Source organism: Carlito syrichta, unplaced genomic scaffold (assembly GCF_000164805.1).
Source record: "Carlito syrichta isolate Samal-C Ts95f unplaced genomic scaffold, Tarsius_syrichta-2.0.1 Scaffold312069, whole genome shotgun sequence".
NCBI classification, from domain to species: Eukaryota; Metazoa; Chordata; class Mammalia; order Primates; family Tarsiidae; genus Carlito; species Carlito syrichta.
Window position 1 is genome coordinate 319,940 of NW_007256165.1, and position 6,022 is coordinate 325,961.

Here is a 6,022-nt window from a genome sequence, read left to right on the forward strand (position 1 = left end):
GGTGCGAGGTGAGAACCCCGGTTGCTGCGGCCGTGGGGTCTCGGGTGGGCGTCCAGCCTAGGCATCCGGTGGCCGAAGGTCCAGGCAGCTGGCCGCCCTCTCCCCGACCCATGGGTGCTGCTGCACCCCTGCGCTTGGTCCTTCAGTCACGCCGCAGTACCCATGCCACCCCGCCCCCTCTGAGCCCTCGAGGCGGGCTGGAGACCGGGGTTCCGGAATCAGGGGGAGGGCTGCCTCCAAGCAGGGTCTTCGCTTTTCGGGGGGCGAGGAGAGGCGTCGAGTTCCCTTTTGGAGTAGGGAGGCCGGAACTGACGCATTTCCAGTGGGGTCTCTAACTGTTCGCTAAGGTTTTGCTGCCTCCTGGCAGGGTCCTGTACTCCGTGCCTTGTTCCCTTCCTGGTTCGAGCGGGGAGGGGGAGCAGCATGGGGAGGAGCGGGGGACCTGGGAAAGCTGATGGCAGCTGTCTTTAAGGCAAGCGAAGACGGCAGGGTGAAAGGGGTTTCACCTCCACATGTAAGGAAGGTGGTTTAGGAGGGGCCAGGAAAAGTGCTCAGTGCTGGGTTTGTCGCTGGTCTCTTTTGGACTCAGTAAGTATGTTAACTCTTCCAAGAATGTTTACCCAGAGCCATACACTTTTCCTGGTTAAAGGGAACCTTAAAATTATACATTTAAAAATTAGGCCGGGCGCTGTGGCTAGTCTGTAACCCCAGCACTTTGGGAGGCCAAGGTGAGAGGATTGCCTGAGCCCTGGGGGATTCAAGACCAGCCTGGGCAACTTGGTGAGCCCTCGTCTCTACAATAAATTGCAAAAACTAGCTGAGTGTGGTGGTGTGCGTCTGTGGTTTTGGCTACTTAGAAGACTGAGATAGAAAAATCACCCAGCAGGTCAAGGCTGTGCTCGTCGTGAGTGTGCCACTGAACTCCAGACTGGGGGAAAAGAGTGAGACTCCAACTCAAAAAAATAAAAAATGCAATAAAATTAAAAGGTACTCCAAGATTAATAATGTTCCCTAGTTCCCCTTTGCAGAATCCTGGCAAGAAGTTATATATAGCCTGTCTTCCAATACCTCCCTTGACAAGGTGCTCACTACGGAACCAGTTATTGCACACTTGTGTGATAAGTGCTTTTCATGTGCATTTCATTTAATCCTCACAATAACCCTCTGATGTGGCTACTATGAGCATCATTTCCTGGGCAAAGAAGTTAAAACTTGGAGAGTAAAATACTTGCTCAAGGGCATACACTAAGAAGTAGAAGAATCACATACTCTATAAATACAGCCTCATCTTGTTCCAGAGACCCTGCTGTTTCCACTCCCTAAATAGTCCCTATATAGACCGATTCTAAGATGGCCCAAGATTCACCTGGCCTCTGGTGTACACACACCTTTTCCCAGTTGTTCAACCAAACACTAGTCTAGGTACTGTTAAGGTAGGATTTCGCAGGTGTAATTCGGGTTCCACGTCAGCTGACCTTAAGTCAGGGAAATTAACTGGGTAGGCTCCCCTAATTACAGAGCTGAGGGATTTCTCCAGCTGCTCGTAGAAGAGAACTGTCAGAGTTTGAAAGCCATAGAGACCCTCTCCTTATGAACTTGAAGGATTGGCTGCCCTGATATGGGGAGGGCCCTGTGGAAGGGAACAGCCTCTGATCAACAGCCAACAAGAGAATAAGAACCTCAGACCTATGACTAAGGAACTGGACTCTGCTGAGCCCACAAACAAGTGTGGCAGAGGCCCCCGAGCTCCCGATGAGAGTGTGGCCCAAGCCGTGAGGATCCACCGAGCCCTGCCGGACTTCTGACCCACAGAAACTGTAGGAGATCGTGGCGTTTTAAGCTGCAAACTTTATGGACACTTGTTACACAGCAGTAAGAAATGAGTACATGGTTTCTTCTTTGATGTGCGGCTCAGGTCAAGTCCCTCAAAGCAGGCCCTGAGAGGAAGATCTGAGTGGACGCTGATTAGGGTGGTGTCCATATGGAAGGGTCGCGGGGAACAGAGGTGGGAAAGTGAAGGAAACCAACGGGCTGCATCAGAGAGCAGGTTACTGCTGTGAGCAGCAAGGGCTCCACCCAAGGGGATCTGTCAGAGGCACATTGGAAGTTAACTTGGAGTTGTCCCGCCTGAGAGGCAGGGAAGCTGGGCTCTTTAGCCTCCAGTCTGCCAATGAATGGGACCTATTTCCAAAAGCTTACCTCCCTGGGTAAATGAGCCCTGAAGCACGTCACAGTTGTTTGACCTAGGAAACCACAAACATGTCTGGAAGGGCAAGGGCCAAAGACACATGGCCAACACAGCAGTATCTGATACCAACAGAACTGTTAGGAAGTTTGTCTGCACCTACTGATGTGTGGCCTTTAGCCTTCTGTGGCTGTGTAGCTGTCTTCTGTGGCTGCCTTTGAGATACCTGCAACGTTCACACTATCCCGGTGCTCTTCTCACTAGCTAGGCATTTCCAGTCCCTCCCTGGCTATCCCTCCCCATGAACCAGGATTTTGAATCCTTTATAATCTAGAGGTGCACTGGATTCAGAAGTGAATGCAGAGACCAAAGCTGTTCTCACTAGTTTGGCTGTCCTTATTTGAAAGCTATAAAGATGCAGGTCTGACCACGTCAGCTGCTGGAGAGCTCATCAAGTTGGTGACTCATAGGAAGCCGTCCTGGTTCTTTGTGTAGCTGTTAGCAAACATTCACCCTCCCTGCTCCTCTGTTCTTATGCTTGGGATGCTAGGCAAGGACAAATCATCCGCTGGGTGAGCTCAGGCACCGTCAGGGCCCAGTACTGTAGGCTGCCTTTGCAAAGCTGGTCATGAAGTGCAGGTGGGGGAAGGGCACGTGTTCACGGCCAACTTGCATAGGTCTGTGTTCAGCTGGTCTGGGAAGCGCAGACAGGTGGTCACTCCGCTCATGGTGGCCGACACCAGGTGGTTGAGGTCAGTGTGAGCTTCAGTGTGTGAAAGCAGATGTCATACAGGACCTGTTTGTCCGTGGAATAGGTTTCATTTGTATTTTCTACCAGCTGGTGGACAGACAGGTGGCATTGAAGGGCTCCACACAGTGTCGACACCTTGGATGAGGGCATCATGCTGAAGGTGTTCATGATGTGGTCTCAGTACTCCTCCCGAATATAACTGACGAGCAGGGTGCCCATCCTGGAGCCCGTGCCATCCCCCAGTGAGTGGGTCAACTGAAATCCCTGGAGTGTAGAGAAGGTAGAAGTAGTCTTAGAGTGGCAGGTTCTTCTCTGTTAAATACCATTAAAAAAAAAAACTTACTATGTATCAGTGACCCTCAAAAACACTGAAATTCATAATAAAGTAAAAAGCAAGTTTAATTCATATGAAGCTATTAATTGAGGAAGAGGATTAATAAACTTAGTTTTAAAGTACATACGTTTGAAGCATAGCCATTCTGGAAGTACTCAAATTAGGTGCAATTAACCGGGAAAGGGTCAAGGCTCAGTGTACTCAGCAGAGCCTGTAGCCTTGGAAGCCCTGCTGGCAGCTTTTCCTGGCCCGCTCTTCTTTTTGCCAGAGGCTTTTCTGTCCTGGGTGTCCTGTTGTCTGCAGGCTGACACTGATCTGAGCCATGGAGAGTGACCAGCGCCATAACTGTCCGGGGATAGGGACTTGGCCTCTAAGACCTGTGTTTTGCACGATTGTTAGGAAAAAGGTGAGTCATGTGACCAGTTCCCACTTCCTGCTGGTTGTGACTACATACCGAACACAAAGTTGTCTGACCTGAAGATCTGACCGAATGGTCCAGACCTGACCAAGTCTATCGTGCCTGGCTCCAAATCCAGCAGGATAGACTGAGGAATGTATTTGCTACCTGTGAGGAACAAGAACTGACTTACACCTGCAGTTGGCAAAGCCCTCATGGGCAGGGCTGTGCTCTATGCGGCTCTCACAGCAGCATTCTTGAGAGAAAATTCCAGCTTCTGAGACAAAAGGAGGAGAACAGGGTGCTGTTCTGCTTTTAAGAAAAAGGAGGTACTGAGCATGCAGAGCCATGTCAAACAGGCAGGAGTCTTAAGGAACTAGATAGGGTCTTTTTCTAGCAGTTGACATTTAAGAGAGTAAGCAAGAAGCATGTCCTTGTCACTTGCATGTTCCTAGGGCATCTCATCTGCCACAGTATGGAAGGCAAGAGTGCCTGGGCAAACACATCCAACCTCTCACCAGCAGCCTCAATGTAGTACACGTTGATTCTCTCCAGCTGCAATTCACTGTCTCCATGGCAACTGCTTGTGGGACCTATCCCATGCTCATTACTGATGACCTCCTAAAACTGAAACAAAAAGAATCACATCTTGGCATGCTATCCTACATGTCACTATGGATAGCCTTGTCTTCCTCCCGTGTCCTTGGCACAGCGGCCATTGTGGTCAGTGAATGAGTCCTGGGCAAAGAGCTGCAAGTCCCTATTTCCTGCAGCAGCAGCTGTGGCTGCTGCTGAGAAGCTTGGAAATCCGCAGAGCATGGGCCATCATATGGTGACTGACTGAAAGGCGGGGAGGGGCATTGGAGGGGGAGGAGGACACAGCTGATTCCCTTCTAGGGGCAAGGGTGGGGTGTGAAGGGTGGAGGAGTGAGAGTCTCTGTCACTCCAGGCAGAGCTGAATGTCACTGATGATTGATGGGTCCTGGCAGGGCTGAGGACAGGTGGACCCACCCTTTGGCTGCCTCCAGGGTTCAGTGTATCCTGGCACTGTCCTCACGAGCCCTCCAACAGCGCACGTTTATGACACAGGCGCACACATTGGTCCGTGGGCACTGACCACAGCAGGGAATGGTCTAGGAAGGGCTAGCAGGAGCCTGAGAGGTTGCAGACTCCATTGTGAATTGCAGCAGGGAAGGGGGTGGGGTGGTTGGGTGGGCAATATGGCAGTTGTGAAAGAGACCAAGTCCTTGCACAGGTGCCCACCCCCACCCATGTTGTCTGAAATGGGGTGATAAAATTATGCAGGGTGGACTTATGTGCCTTCATACACTCACCAAGAGAGTGTTCACACTGGACAGAGTCCAAGGAGGGGGGCAAGGGAGTATTCACACTGGACAGAGTCCTCCACTTTTCTGTGGGATCTGTGGACAAGGGAATGGGGAAGACTATACAGTTTTTCCCTACATCACCTCAACTTACTTTTTTTTCTACCTGATGCAGTGGTCCTGGGACCATGGAAGCAACTGTAGTTGCCAAAAGTAGAGATGATTGCTAAACAAGAAACTCATTGTGCCTTTAAACTTTAATATCAGAGTTCCTAAGGGCCCAATGGTGTGGGTTGTGCCTTCACTTCATCTGGCAAAATTGGTGTTAATGTTGAATGCAGCAGTATAACCTAGTGGTCCAGAGAGCCCACTAGTTCTGTCCCCGTGTAACCTTGTGTGAATGGGAGGGGATTAAGGCAGACACTTATTGCTTCTGGTGATCTGTACCAATACAGTTGCCAAATCTAAAATCCTTTCCAATGGCGGAAACATTCAGTAAAAATAAAATAATACATGGAGAGAAGCGGGGAGGTAGCTGAGAGTAAAGGAATGAATAAATGCTTTATGCAGTGGGGGATATTTACATTGGTGCTCTAAGAAAAACTCAGAACAAGAGTTGATACTGTCTCTGAGCACAGTTACACCAGATGCCCAAAAGGAAGGAGCCATGTACTGTTGAGACCACATCTGCTTTTGGAGCCCAACCATGTCAGTGAAAGCATCACTTGCGGAGATATCTTAGACATATGATATGGTTATGATGATGATGGACTGAATAATTGTTCATGACTAAGTGGAACCCTGGTGATGTTCCAGTATCTTTTCATTCTTATCTTTCAGGTTACCATACTGCAATATGAATAACAATGGCTTTATTATCAATAAGGTTCAACTACCTTATATAAATAGACCTTATAATGATACTATATAGATAATCAAATATATTGAGAGATTGAGTTAGAGTCTCAAAGTTAAAGCTTCAAGTTTCTGGGAAACTTCTATTTTTTTTTTTTTTTTTTTTTTTTTTTTT

General features: G+C 49.0%; 1 protein-coding gene and 1 pseudogene across 1 annotated transcript in view; both read right to left on the reverse strand.

Moving 5' to 3' along the window:
- LOC103272009 (tubulin beta-2A chain) overlaps positions 1-3,790 on the reverse strand; it is an 8,115-nt gene extending 4,325 nt beyond the window's left edge. Inside the window, exon 1 of the mRNA XM_021718318.1 lies at positions 3,725-3,790. The gene's annotated coding sequence lies outside the window, so the exon portion shown is untranslated. The remainder of the gene's footprint in view (positions 1-3,724) is intronic.
- The window catches only part of LOC103272011, a 22,571-nt pseudogene continuing 19,266 nt past the window's right edge, over positions 2,718-6,022 (reverse strand).